This window comes from Acinonyx jubatus, chromosome E3 (genome assembly GCF_027475565.1).
Source record: "Acinonyx jubatus isolate Ajub_Pintada_27869175 chromosome E3, VMU_Ajub_asm_v1.0, whole genome shotgun sequence".
In the NCBI taxonomy this organism is placed as follows: domain Eukaryota; kingdom Metazoa; phylum Chordata; class Mammalia; order Carnivora; family Felidae; genus Acinonyx; species Acinonyx jubatus.
Window position 1 is genome coordinate 5,996,927 of NC_069398.1, and position 14,929 is coordinate 6,011,855.

The following is a 14,929-nucleotide window of genomic DNA, read 5'->3' on the forward strand; positions in this document are numbered from 1 at the left end:
TCTGTTACAGAAAAAGGAGCAAAGACCTCCAGCTGGGGCGTGTCTTGACTAGCTAGGTTGAGTCCGTATCTGACTCTGATTTTATTTTTACTTCTTAAAAGAAAACTCCAGGGTCCTTGTCCAAGGTAAATAAAACTCCGAAGTAAAACTCGAAAATAATCCCTTTATCCTTCCTGCTTTATCTTCCCCATTTGTTTTTTTTGATATTGTGATACGATAAGAAATATATGTTTAGTCTTTGTCCCTGGTTCCTGGCACAGAGCCCCTAAAATCCTTTGAACTTTCTGATGGGGTGAGGGGAGAATCTTTTGATACAGTGTTGGACTCAGTCTTGGGTCCTGACCCAAGAGCTTCTAAGACCCTGGGGATCTCCTGAGGCTAATGAGATGAGTGGTGGCTGGGACCCCTAGAAGCCTGTGGAATGGGGCTGGCCTCCAGAAGGGCCAAGACATGATTAGAGGGTTAGAACGTTCAGCCCTGACCCCTGACCTCTGAGGAGGGAGAAGGCTGGAGATTAAGTCATTCCCCAGCGGTCGGTGATTTAATCAGTTGTGCCCATGCACTGGAATCTCCCTAAAAATCCTGACCTGTGAGGTTGGGAGATCTTCACGTGGGTGAACACATTGAGGACCTGGGTGGGCGGTGCCCCCAGGGGATGCAGGGACAGTCCACACCTCTCCTCCTCATCAGTACCTTGCCTTATGCTTCTCTCCCATTTGGCTGTTTTTGAGCTGTATGCTTTATAATAAACAGGTGATGTTAAGTAAATTGGTTTCCTGAGTTCTGTGAGCCATTATAGCTAATTATTGAACCCGAGGAATGAATTATGGGAATCTTTGATGTGTAGCCAGTTGGTCAGATGTACGGGAGCCTGGGACTTGGGATTGGCGTCAGAAGTGAAGACAGACTCAGGGGACAGAGCCCTTAACCCGTGTGGTCCTATGCAGACTTGAGGCCATTAGTGTCAGAAGGGAGTTGAATCATTAGACAACCAGTTAGTGTCTGGAAAGCTGGAGAATTGATTGTTGGTGTAGAAAAAAAAAAAAAAAAAAAGAGGAAAAACCCCTCCCCATATGGTATCAGAAGCATCGTGGAGAAACACAGTTCAGGTTTGCATGAAACTCAAATGTCCTCAAAGGTAAGGCTGTTGCCCTCTACCTCTCCCACCCATCCAGTGCCCAGCTTGGTAGCAGGCCCAGTGCATAGGCTTTGTGAACTGAATGGAATTTTTGGAAACTTCTCCTCTTGAGAAAGGGGATGGTGTGGGACAGCAGAGTGGCTGGGCCTAGAAGTTAGAAGGACCATTCTAGCATGAGCATAGACAAGTTAATTCCTCTCTGTCTCAGTGCCCTAAAATAGAGACACCCTCCCCCCTCCCAACCACAGAAGTGTGTTTTTGAGGGTTAATGCAATGCCATATTCTGAACACCTGGCCTCAGGTGGGTGTGCTTGCTGTTGAGTCTATAGCAGTTACGGTCAAGGGCCCTGTTACAGCCCCAGGCCTGCTGCGGTGGGTGAGCCAGCCCCACCCCTTCCCAGGGTGTCTGGAGCCTTTCTCCAGAAAGCCGCTCGGCCTGCAGAAGCCTGGAACCAGCCCCTCTCAAAGCCCAGCTTGATGGCCGCCGGTGGGGTGGGGGCCATGGAACCAGCCTTACAGGGGTCTCTTTTTGATGACCTATCGATTTTTTTTCTGTTGTTTCTGGATGGCTTGCAGATGTATTTTCTTTGGTCTGCACCATGATCTCTAGGCGTTTGAGTCAGCGGCCAACTGATCTGAGAATTGAGAGATTTTGCCTTCATTATGCGTCTCCCAGCCTGTGGCACGAGCAGTTAAGAATTGATAGTCATCATAGAGGCTGCAATTAAGGCAGAGATGGTCCCCCATAATGCCGCTGTCGCTGCTCTTAAAACCTCTGAGAATCTCCAAACCAGACCCCGTGCGACCATCACACTTGTAGCCACCAGACTGTGAAATGGTCTGGGGCCTCGTGAGGGGACCGGCCTGTCTGTCACGAGGGAGCGGCTCTGTGTGCCATCTCTGCCTGAGGGCTGCATGGAGGACTGTGGACAGGGGGAGAGCGGGGCCCTGTGGGGCCCGCAGGCAAGGCTGGAACATAAACTACGGGAGAGCACTCCGAATCTCCAGCTGGACTGTCACAGCTCGGTCTCCGTGTCTGCAGTCGTCAGACTCGGAGCTTTTTCAGGGCGGAACACACGTGCACCCCAGATCCTGCTGGGGACTTGGGGTCTGATGGAGGCAGGGCCTGGCCGTAAACGGGCGCGGCAGGAAAATACTGCCGCTCTCCTCTCTGTTGCCTCCTTACCTCGGGTACAGAAAAAAGCAAGTGAAGGCTGTTCTACAGCTCCAGTAACCTGACCCCCCTGGTCACCCGGAGGCCCCCAGCTCTGTGTTTCTCCTCTCTTAGCCCGTCTGCCTCCCGTTCTCCTCCCTGCCTGCCGCCAGCGGCTGCTCCAGCGGGTTTGGCTGTGGCTGCAGACATGTTGGTTTCCTTCTAGACTGTGTTGCAGTTGCTGTGTTTTTTTACTTGCCTTCACGGGTGTTGCGCGTGAGTCTCTGTTCCTTTACTTGGCGTACTCAGCACTCTCTCTCAGCTCCATTCACAGGGCTGCCTCTACCTACACTTTGCTCCTGTACGTGGTGATTGTATCTTGGGGGGAGCGTCAGCCACGTCTCACTTCCCCTGTGGCCTGGAGGGGCCACCCAGTGGCCCCTGACTCCAGAACCAGGCAGCGGTGAATCTCGCTGGGTGTGACCCCTGTGGTCCTGCGTGAGCGTTCTTCCAGGATAGATCTCAGGATGGAGTCAGTCTGGTGCGTAGTCTACTATATTTAATTTGACCAAATAATGCCAGGTCGCTGAAAAAAAACGTAGAGGCAGAGGGAACCTGAGTTGAGCTTCATTCTAAAAGAGGAAATTCATTGCCTGTGGAGTGTCCACTGGGTACTGAGAGGACCCCCAGTTTCTGCTTTACAAGCATGATCTCACTTCGGTCACACAGCGATTCTCTGAGTCTGGCATTCTCCATATCTGCATCGTGCAGCTGGGGAAGCTGGGGTCCAGGGACAGCTAGTGACTTGGCCACGATTACTCGGCTAAACAGTGGTAGGAGCTGAGCCCGCCTCTGAGTGGCTCTGGTGGGCGCATGATGCGACTTTCCCGAAAGAATCCCAGGTCCTGGGGCTGGCTGTTGTGAATTTGAGGAGAGCGTCCTGAGTTCAGGAGCCTCTGACGGGCTCATCTGTCTCACACCAGTGGCTTTGTGTGGCATGCTCTTTGTGTGTTGTTTGCTCTGCCTAGTCTTTAAATACTTTTATAATTTTTTAACATTTTAAAATCTGAAGTTTCACATAAAAATCTCAGCGATCCGGCAACAGTGGGCCCGAGTTTATGCAAGGCCAAGTTTCCGGGATCACAGGAGTGGTACCCCTTCCCAGCTGGCCCCGTCCCCGTCGCCCGTCCTGTGGCTCGTGTCACCCACAGTTCTGCCGAGTTTGTGGTTCTGGAAGAGATTTTCGTCTGTGGGCAACACCCTTCTTTCCTTTCTGAGTTCTTCCTATTAAATGCATGAACCAGCCTTTCCCCCGTCCCCAGCTGCTGGGCCTGCACTGTCCCTCGGCTGCAAAGTCAGTGACGGAGAAAAATCGTGCTTAGCTGCAGCGGAGCCTGCTCCTGGCCTGCCAGGAGATCATTTGTCGTGTCCTGCCGAGGGCCCAGCCTGTGCCCGGCACCGTGGAGGGGGTAAGAGATGCCGCTCCTGTGTGGCACGGGGATTGGGCGGATGGCGAGAGAGGGGGAAGACAGGCCGCCATACCCAACCCGTCTCCAGCAAAAGAGGAAGCGGCGAAGCCTCTGGTTCTGTTGATACAAAGATGAGAATTCATCCAGCCACAGCCACTTCTCACTGTGTGGAGCGGGGGCCGGGGGAGTGTGTAGAATGACGGTCTTTGGTTCCCTGTGTGCGAACTATAGGACCAGTTTCTTTTGGATTTCTGTCTTTAGTAAAGCTGTAGGTCCCCTGCAGTTGGGAATCCATTGATGCCGAGAGGCAGGAGAGTATTGTGGCTGTGAGCTGAGCCCAGCTCTGTTCCCCACCAACCCCTCACTGTAGAGAAGGCGCTTAATCTCTTAGAGCCTCAGTTTCCTCATCTGCCAAATGGGGGTGTGAGTAGCCAGTTCCTAAAACCCTTGCAGTGAGATAATGCAAGGAGGCACTTCAACTAGGGGTGGCACACAGGAAGCTCACAGTAAACCGTGACCTAAGTATTGCTCTTTCTGTTGCTCTCAGAAGCTTCTGGGAGGAGGGTGTACACGTAGCTCGGGCCTGTGTGGGTTTTCTGTTGCTTTTCCGAAAGAGCGAATTGCTTTGTTTCCTGAACGCGCAGTCGGCGTCTCGCGTGGGTACGCCTTCGATGCAGGCGGGGTCAGGGTGTGCTTTCTGTTCTGACGTTCGGCGAAGTCCACCGATAGCGGGTGAGTGCTGATGGCCAGCCACCGTGCTGTACCTGCTGTATGCCAGCCCCAGGGGTCCGATCTGCCTCCCCCGTTTAGTTAGGTCTCATCACCCGTGGGGCTCAACACAGCACGCTCAGCGGTGTGAGCAGGAGGAGGAGGGGCTCTGGGACCAAGGGGAGGAGCGAGGGTGCCAAGCCTGTGGCCTTTTCCCTGAACGAAGCGTGGACAGGATCCGGGTCCAAGAGTCCTCTTGAGTCTGCCCTTTTCTTGCCACCACAGGCAATATTTCACCCCGAGACCATCAGAACACAGCCTTGGGCCGCCGACAGAGTCTTAAATCTACCTGCGCGTTGTGCGGAAAGTCCTGATTCAGATACGGCGGGGGGGCAGTCCGGCTGTCCGCAGCCCCTTGGCCTTTCCATGGGGGTGTCAGCATGCGCTTTTGACAGGGTCAGACGACCTGGTTCGCACTCCACCTGTGTGATTCACCGGATCCCAGAGCTTGGGCATGGCCCTTCTGCCCCCCACACCTCTGATTCCTTGTTTGTGAGATGGGCTCATGGTAGGACCTACCTCGGAAACTCATTTTGAGGAAACTCTGCTTGATAGTTAGGTACAAAGCACTTAAAACACGTCACGCAGTAAGTACTCCTGTGTTCGATATTACTATGCTTGCTGTTACTCTGTGTGCTTCTGCTGTGCAGATGTTTTTAGGTCGTGGGAGCCCTGTTACTCATTAGACAGGCAGGGTTCATGGTTCCTTTGCCTTCCCCACACCCAGGTGCTTCACCAAATAGGCACCCTCACCAAATAGGTTGAGGGCAGTTTAACGAGTGCAGACACCAGGGTACAGTTTGGGTCTGGAAGTCCAGATTCTCAGTTCCAGCCTTCCGTGTTTCCTACGGATTTGGGAAGCGAGATCACCTTGGAGGTCGTCCGTTACCACCTGTGCAGAGGCTCAGCAGTCCAGCAGACTCTGCGAGCTCCCTGTCTCTGAGACCTGACACTCCTTCTCCGTCCAGATCCCAGTACCGCTTGTCGCCTTTGGGTCCGGCGAGTAACGTCTCTACCCTCTGCCCGGGAAGGAGGCTGCGGGGTCCTGGACCTGTCCGCTCCCTTCGCACGTGAGGAAGCTGAGGCTCAGAAGGAACCCGGCATTCCCAGGGACATGCACAACATGGGGGGCAGCATGAGACCAGGACCCGGGTGCCCAGCATGTGACCCCTCACCTGCCCCAAGGCACAGGGAGCCTCAGCTGCATGAGACAAGGAGCTGAGATAGGTTGTCACCCCGGGCTTGAGGTGAAGACACTGGTCTCTCTGGTGTCACCTCGTAACGGAGAGTTCTAGTCACTAGTTTTTCATGCCCGTGAGCTTGGAGGGTTTGCCCCGCACTCACCTCTAGAGCTCACGCCAGCTCCATGCTGTGGGAAGACGCGGTGGGAAAGGGATGGGCAGTGGGTAGGAGGAGGCTTCTCTGGGAACCGCCTGGGTCTGCAGAACAGATCCATGGGGAAATGCAGGCTGGACAAGAGGTAGACCAGAGCTCACCCACAAGGCAACCCAGAAGCCTGCGATAGTAGAGCCTGGGACCCCTCTAAGGGCAGATGCAATTTGCATCTGGTGACGTCCCCACCGGGGCCCCAGGAGTCTGCTCTTCCAGGTAGCCTAGGGGCCCTGCTCTCGTTCGTGGCCATCACCTGACAGTTGAGAACGGCTTACCCTTCCGGGAGCAGAAGTACATGTTAGCGGGGACTCTGGCGGCACCGCTGCGGGGAACTGGAGCCCCAGCTCAGTGGTTGTGGTGTGGGCTCTACACCGAGCCGTGACCTGGGCCTGCGTTCCACCTCCAGACCGCTCACCCATTAGCTCCGCGAGCTCAGGCCGACTCCTTAGCTTCTCCGTGCCTAACTGTGCAGCCGGAGAGGAGCCGAAGGGGCCTTGGAGGGAGCGGCACATGCATCAAAAGGTTCAGCAGAGTCTGGTCAGTCCACACTTACCAAGAACCTGCTGGATGCCAGATACTGTCACCAGGCACCGGAGACATTATTGTCATCACCGCACAAAAATAAAGGGGTAGGGAAGGTGCCAGAGTGGATAAGAGGGCCTCTTACTTGAGCATAAGGGACTTTGGGAAGAGATGGGGAGATGCTGACAGGAGCCATGCAGGTATCTGGATGGAGGGCATCCAGACGGAAGCAGCAAGTGCAAAGGCTCAGAGATAGAAGCAGGCTTGGCGTGTTCTGGGAGGTTCCCCAGTAATGAGAGTGGGTGGAGTCCACGTGGTTCCCCAGTAGTGAGGGGAGTGGGCGGACATGGGACCCAGGAAGATGGGAGGAGCTGGGGCCCGGTGGCCTTGGTGCCGCATTGAGGACGTGGGGATATTCTAGATGGGGGGTGTTGGGTGGGGCAGGAGGCGTTCTGGCCCCTCGTCTGCCAAGAGCCATGCCTGGTGCTCGGTACTGCAGATGGAGAGGGCAGTGAGCATACCAGTCCGTGTCCTGGAGAAGCTCCTGGCCAACAGGAGAGACTTCCGTGTGGAGTGACGTGAGGCCACCGTGCACTTGGGTCTGGGGTCTGTGGCCAAAAGGCGGCAACCAGCTGTCCCAGGGGTTTGGGGGAAGCGCTTACGTTAGACAACGGAGCTTGAGTTGGGAGGTGACAGCCTCTTCCTGGGGTGTGGGACCAGAGCCCTGCCCAGGTGAGAGGGGGCGGCCGACAGGCCCGTGGCAGCTGGGTGACAAAGGGCCTTTGGTGCCGTGAGAGGGACCTTGAGGTTGACCTCGGAGGCCCCGGGGAGCCCCTGGAGGTTTCTGCCCAGGAAGTGGACGGGAGCTGAGCTTGAGGTGACTCCTTGCACCGGATGCCGAAGCACCTCTGCCCAGTCACTGGGACGTTTATCCTGGAGGCCGAGAGGGGTTTAGGGTCTGCCCTTGATGTTCCATGACTGGCCCATTCTCAGCCCACCAGACTCAAGAGGCACTCTGGGGCCGCATGACCTGGTGGGTGTGCTCCGCAGCCCCCCCTCCACCCCTGTCCAGTTTCAAATCCCAGCTCTGCCCGGACTCTTTGTGAGCCTAGCAGGCGTTCATCTCTCTGTGCCTCCATCTCCCCAGCCGTGCGGTGGGGTGGTGGTCCCAGCCCCACAGGAGGCAGCCAGGAGTAAGGGGTAAGTTCATGGAAAGCTCTCAGAGTGGTTCCTGTGAGGTGGAAGCATCAAACCGTCCCCCCTTCCTCTCCCCTGCCGAGTTCCCCAGCCCCCATGTGCACCTGTTCTCTCCTTCACACCTCAGTGACTTCCGGCCTTAACCTGGGACTCTCCCCACAGCCCAGCTCCAGCCCTCCTTCAGTCTGTGCATGCCTCCACCCAGCTTCCTCAGTCCTGCTTGCCACCTCCCCCAGACCCTCATCCTCGGGTCTCCTTCCTCCCTCCCCCTCGAGAGCCTCCCCTGGCCCCTGGGCCTTCCCCCTGCCTCCCCCTCGGGAGGCTCCCTTCGCCCCTGGGCCTCCCCACTGCCTCCCCCTCGGGAGGCTCCCCTCACCCCTGGGCCCTCATCCCTGGGCCTCCCTCCTGCCTCCATCTATGGAAATCCCACTCACCTCCCCAGACCAAGGCCCAGAGTGCCTCCTGCTTCCCAAACCCTCTCCCACACCAGGCTGGCTAGAAGGAAACACCACCTTCCCCTAGAAGCTCTTTTGTTTTGCCACAGAGTTTTGTTAATGAAATGCCTGCCTGTTGTCCACCACTGGGCCCGAGCGCTGGCGCTGTGACTTGTCATGAGTCTCGTGGGCCCCCAGCTCAGCTCTGGGCCCGTCGGCCTCCTGGAAACATTAGAAGAACAAAGAGATTCTAGGTTGCATCTCTCGGGGAGCTCTCATGGTGGCCTCTTCTGGCATCTTCTCCCCACAGGCCCTGGTGCAGCCTGGCGTCTAGGGAGCGCGGCTGGTGAAGGGAGTCCAGTGTCTGGTGCCTGCCGGCTGCTTGGATGTATGAACGATGTGTAGAGCATCTCCTGGCCGTGGGCTGGCTGTTGGAGAGGGAGACTGTGACGTCCGTAGGGTTACGCCTGTCTCTTGGATTGCTCTGTCCTTCCTGGCCCATCACTGACTACTTGTTCAGTGATTGATGCTGGGCTTGAGCTGCTGGGGTGAAGTAATTATAATCACCAGGACGTTGCTCCCCTTGTCCCTTCAGAAGGGCAGTGACTCTGACTCCTGAATTTGTGGGTGTCTGTGGAGACTGAGGGCACGGGGTCCTCCCCAGGGACACCTTAGAGACACATCGCAGGCTTCCTCTCCCTCCCCTGCCCGAACTCTCCAGATGAAGCCTTCTCCTTCCCCTCTTGGCTTCTGCATTCCAGTGCAGGAGCACCTGGGAAACAGCCTAAGCGAGGCCTCTTTGAACCAGCCAGGTCACTCATCCGGCTGTTCAGCCCCGGTGTGATCCTCGGGACACCCCCCACCCCCTACCATGGCCCCTTGGAGCCTGTTCTCAGCGTAAAGATGAGAAGCACAGTTACCTTTTCCAAGTTTGCACCCTTATTGTTTCCCTGAGTTAATCAAGTAGAGATACTTCCTGTAGCTTCGCTAAAGATACCCGGTCAGAGGCTTACACAAGGGGCTCGGTGCCGTTCAGGAAGCTGTACGGGGGTCCATCGTGTGCGACAATTCATTGCTCTCGGTTGCCTCCATGGAAAGTGTTGAAAGTGGCAATTGCGTGAATTTTCTCTCCTCACTTCCCAATTAGCGATTGCATAACAGTCTCCCTGGAAACAAGTGCTCAGGCATCACACCCGGAACACAGCAGAGCTTGCTGCTTTGCAGCCCGCGAGCTGTGCTGTGCTGTGCCTGCTGCCAGGGGCGCTGAGGCCTGTCCCCGTGTCCCAGGAGGGCGGGCCTGGGCCTGCGGCTTCCATCGGCAGCGTCTGCACCTCCCGGCTGACCCACACGTGAAAGGAGAAAGGCAGGTTTTCAGTACCCCTGAGATACAACCCAGTGACAGAGACCAAACAGAGCTCATCAAGTCTGAGAGTCAGAATTGCTTTTCTGTCTCAGGGAAGGAGTAGCTGATGGTCACTCTCTTGCTTGGAAACACCCATGGTCCCGAGGGTAGAGTCCACGTTCTCTAACTTGACCTCTTGGCCCGCCCCTGCCGGCTCCCCCCTCCTTGTTCCTGCATCTGGGCTCCGTCCCGCCACGGCCCTTGGCCCGCCCTGGCTGTTCCCTGACCGGCACCTTTCTGTCCCCCAGCCTGAGAGCAGACGGATGCGCATGGGCCCAGGAAGCAGGCGCAGGAGTTGTGAGCACGTAGGTGCCGACTTCGCCCTCTGCCTCCGCCTCCTCTCTCCAAAGTGCCGTCTCCGTGGGCCTCTGTGGATTAAAGCGCCTATGGAAGAGGTGCTCCCCGGGGGAGTGGTAACCACCACCACCCCCACCACCCGGGCCAGTCTGTCTTCTTTCCTCCTGTCCAGCCCACACCCATCTCTCCCGGAGCACTCACTGGGATGTATTCGTCTGCCCGCTCCTGGTCTCCTTCCCCAGGAGCCTCGAAGCTCCTCGAGGGCAGGAGCCCTGTGTGTTAACCGGCGCACATTCTTTCGAGGCACGCCGCCTCGGACAAAGGCAGGCATACCCCGAACACCAGTGAGCGTGTCATGCGTGAATCCGCAGAATTGGCCCGAGTACCTCTCCCGGCACGTGGCGCAAATCTGGAACTCTGTGGCTTTGGCAGCGAAGTGAATCTCTCATTCAGGGCACACCTGGTGCAGAGAGGGTGGCTCCGGTGGCCCTCCTTCCTGCAGGTGGTTCTGCCACTTGCCCGTGTGGCCTCCGCACTCCCAGAGGAAGACGAGAGTGGGGGAGGGTTGCAGGGTGCTTGCCTTTTTGTGGCAAGCCCTGGACATGGTTGCCTCACGTGGCATCCACCAGGCCCGGTCCGTGGCTCCCACCTCTGCACAAGGACACTGGGAATCTTGTCTTGTTCCCAGGAAGAAGAAATGGGCTGGGTGAGCCAGTCCCCTCAGAATTGGGCCTGGGAGGGGCTCTCCTAGCCGGAGGATCCTCATGCTGGGCGCCTTGGGAGTCTGATCAGTGTTGCGGAATTCTCCAGCCAGTGACACAGTGTCAGGTCAGCTGACTCTGGAGTAGCTGCTTCTCAACAAGGCCTGAGCTGCTCACTCCTCCTGATGGAACCAGACCTCCAGTTCATTTTATAAAATGCCATGACATTCTTCGATGAAAAGAAAAACGGACTCTGGAAATGCACAGGCACTTCTGCCCACTTGGCAGGCAGCTCCCAGGAAGGGTGGCCCCAGGGCAGGTCCCCTCAGGGGGTGGGGGGGGGGGCATTTGGCTGAGAAGGCCAGCCCAGGGAAGACCATGCCAGAAAGTGGAGGAGCTGGGGGTGCCGAGCATTTGCTCTAGGAAGCGTGGCTTATTGTCTTGTTTACAGCGTGCCATTGTTTTTAAAATTGCTGCTCTTGATGTGACGGTATCCTTGTCTTCTCGAGGCTCAAAATGAAATGAACCTTTCTGGAGGAAGGCAAATGCTCATAGTAAGATAGCCCGGAGTGTTCTTTTCAGAGGCGGAGGCGAGGACTGAGCCCCAGCACTGCTAATGGCTCTAGGGTCACAGAACAATAGCAGGGCCACCACAGCTCAGGAGGGGGCCCCCAGAGGAGTCTGGCAGGTTCCTTGAGCTGGCTTCCATCCCCTCCCTTCACCTCTCACACTGCAGCCCCAGGAGCCCAACCAACGAATGGAAATCTGTCCTGTCCCCTTAAGCACTGAACCGACCCTGTGGGGACAGGCTCTGACAGGACAGTGATCTCCTCCAGGGCGCCCCCGTGTGACAAGTGGAGTCTCTGAAGAACCAGCTCCCGGCCTTCTGTCTTCTCCCTGCCTGAGGGCATTTGGAGGCTAGCCTCCTTTCCTCCATACCACTCCCCCTCTGGGGTCTTTGTCCTCTCTCCTTGGACTTGGCAACAGCTTTCCAACCACTCTGCCTGGTGGCCTGCTTCTCCGCCCCTGAATTCATCCCCTATGTTTATTCTATTATCTTGCAGTGAATGCTTATGGGGCTTCTCATGATCTCCACACACTGCATTGGGCTCTGTGATACTGTGGGGAACCAGACAGGTAATGGCCCTGCCTCCCTGGGACGTAGATCGTTCAAGGAAGGTGGGGAAGCTAGAGGCACATGATGAAGCAGTGGTGAGGACCTTGAAGAACAGAGAACAGGACATCGTTAGCAGGGCTATCCTGGAGGGTCTCTCCGTGGTGGGGGCACAAGAGTAGAGACTTAAATGTCAAGGTATTCCAGGCCAAGAGGACGGCTTGGGAAAGGCCTAAGGCATCAGAAGCATGGGTCATCACCTCATCCACATAGAAGTTGCTGGTGGATCGGCATCAGTCACAGCCTCCAGAAGATGCTGATTACCAGGCGCTTAGCCTGGGTTGTCCTGAATGAGGTGGGCCCATCCTTGCCACCATTTTATGGATGGGAAGCCTGAGGCTCCCACTGGTTTAGCCACCTGACCGTAGATGGCAGTGTGGGTCGCGCTTCCCGCCTGAGGGACTGTCATCTGGTGTGATCATCCCGCAGTGCGGTCTCTTGGATGGTTTTCTAGGGGCCCACGGAGGCCAGGGGACCAGGGAGAGCGGGCCGGCAGACATGCTGGGTCTGTGCTTCCAGCCAACGAGGGCAGGACTGCTTAGCTCTGAAATCGTACCAAAGCCCTTAGTGGTGAAGTATCACGGTGGCTATCATTTTCTGTAAGATACCTTCACCAAAAACAACTGTGAGGCAACCGCGGAAAAGGGCTAAGACTTTATTAGATAAAGGGTTGTGGGGATTTGTGGTACCGTTTGCTCCGCTTTATGCAATTTCCAGAATAAAAAAAAAAAAGGTAAAAATGAAAGGACAGTCACGGGAAAAAAAGGTCTTTCGTGAACGGTTCTGCCCTCTTCCCTGCCCCACGGAGCTCTGCCAAAATCACGGGCGAGGACTCATGAAGTGGATTGAGACCCGAGGGAAGCGATGTCCCTGGTAGAGGTTGGCAGTCGGGCACCAGCGTTCAGGGGACAGGCTTCCTTCCCTCTGCACGATACATGGCTTCAGCCAGAGCTGACCCCAGGTGGAATTTCTCTGAACTGATTTCTGTCTTAGGGAAGCCTGTGGTTTGCAGGACCCGTAGGTTTCTCTGCTATAAATTGGAGAATGTCTTCTGGATTGGGGGTGGCTCTGACTGTGCACTGGTTGGAGACCTGGGACCCTGCCCATCTGTCTCCCGATTCTGAGCCCTCGGGCATGTGCCTTATTCTTTCTGAGCCTCCGTCTCCAGCGTCAGATGGGAGCGTGCGGCCCAAAGAAAGAGCTCAGTGCACAGCGTGAGTAAAGATCCCGCAAATACCCGCGCTTGCTCTGAATGGCTCAGGTAAAACTTGCCCACATGTCAAGTTTGGTGCTGCCACGTCGGGTTTTCTCAGGGGCTGGTTAGGGTTCCAGGGCCCGGCGCTCTGGAGCAATGAGTTCTTGGAAGGATTTGGGATTCTTCCAGGGTGATCATCTTTCCGCCACGTCACTCCTGCCCCTGGGACCTTGGTGAGAAGAGGCACTGAGACCAGGGAAAATAGACACTTTCCACCCCTGGGTAGCTTCCTCCCACCTTCATTTTGAGCGTTTTGGCCTCCCTAGGATCCTGTTGCCCAGCTCAGCCCCATAGGCAGAGTGGGGAGCCTTCCCCCGTCTCCCCTTATTGCTTGAGAGGGTGTTGAGTATTCCCTGCTGCAAAAACAGAGAGACTTCTGGGCCTCACAGGCTCCTTGGTGGTCCTCCGACAGCCTCTCAGGCGGGCCTGTGGGCTTCTTGCGCCCCTTAGAACTTAGGCCCGATGGATTCCGTTTGGCACTACGTGGCCACGTGAATCCCCTTCCCCAGAAGGAGCATCTCAGTGCCTAACGATGGGTCGAAACTCAGAAGCCATAGAGCAGCACCTGGCCATCAGACCAGGAACGCAGCACAAGTGTCTGCAGCTTGTGCCATGACTGGCCGCTGGTCTCCGGCCTGGCGCGCCTCCCGCCAGGCCGCGGGAGCCCAGAGCCCCTGTCTGGGGCCGCGCTGGGCCGGGACTCGGAGTGGCTTTGGCAGCCCTTAGTGTTCTCACCCTCTGGAGGAGGGCTGTGCTGAGGCAGCTCGCGGGGTGGCCCTGGGCAGGAACCCCTTGCTGTGACCTGGAAGGGATCCGGGGAGCCTGCCGGCCTCAGAAGCTCTGTGACCTTTCCTCTCACCCCATGTCCTGGAAGGGCTGCCGGGTGAAATACAGGATGCCCGGCGAAATATGAATCTCAGATAAACAGTGAGTAATTTCTTAGTTCCAGTGTGTGGCGTAGAGTTGAATACTGAAAAATTCTTGAATCATGAATTATTGAATATTGAGTTATGAATACTGAAAAATTATGCGTTGTTTATCTGAAACTCAGATATCGCCAGGCATCCTGTGTTTTCATCTGCCAAATTGGGCAGCACTAAAAGAATCCTCCTGCCGTGCTCAGGTCCTTGGCAGGGCCTTGTGGGGACTCTTCTCTGGAGATCCGGGCACATACCGGGATCGGGTGCCTCTGGGCACGGCCTCATTCAGCTGACTGTTGACTGAGCCCCTCTTTGAGGTCACCTCCATGCTGGCACAGGGCAGAGGGCGGGGCTGAGGGCCATGCTCCATCCATGGGACCTCGTGCACAATTCACCCAGACCCTCTTAGGCTGCCACTTCCTCATTTGTCACATGAGAGTAGTCCCCTCTCTTCTCATGTTCTTGTGAGGTCGGATGACCTCATTCCTCCCCCTGCTCTCTCTCTCCCCTTCCCTTACTCACCTCATGTGGTTCTTCCATCTAGGAAGAGCACCACTCTCACAGAGAAGGAGTCTCCTGCCCCTCACGGTGGCCAGGGTTTCTTTGTCATGAGCCACGGCCCCCCATTGCAGATCCGCATGAGCAGGACAGGCCACACAATCTCTGGGGATCCTTGCTTCGATATCGTTAAGGATTTCAACCCTGGGACGGCAGACGGTCACGCAGTTGTAGTTCTTGGCAGGCATGCTTGGGCCACCAGCCCCGCCGCCGAGGGCCAAGCAGACATGACGGTGGAGGGTCAGAGGACAGAGCCCCAGAACACCGAGGGTAGAGACTGCATAGACCTGGGGCCCTGTGCCTGCCTCCCGAGCCATGCTGCACAGCCCCCAGCCTGGCATGGTTCCGTGCTGCCCGGTATCCTGGTTTTTCAAGGGAAGATGGAACTTCTCAATACAATCTTTCTTCTTTCTTTTTTTAATCTTTTTTTGTGTGTGTGTGCTTATTTATTTGGAGAGAGAGAGAATGTGCACGTGCCATTGGGGGAGGGGCAGAGAGAGGGAGAGAGAATCCTGAGCAGACACGTGTCAGCACAGAGCCTGACGTGGG

General features: G+C 56.3%; 1 protein-coding gene across 3 annotated transcripts in view; it reads left to right on the forward strand.

Annotated features, from left to right (window-relative positions):
* The window catches only part of SNX29 (sorting nexin 29), a 496,622-nt gene that overhangs the window by 438,206 nt on the left and 43,487 nt on the right, over positions 1 to 14,929 (forward strand). The gene's annotated exons all lie outside the window — the stretch shown is intronic.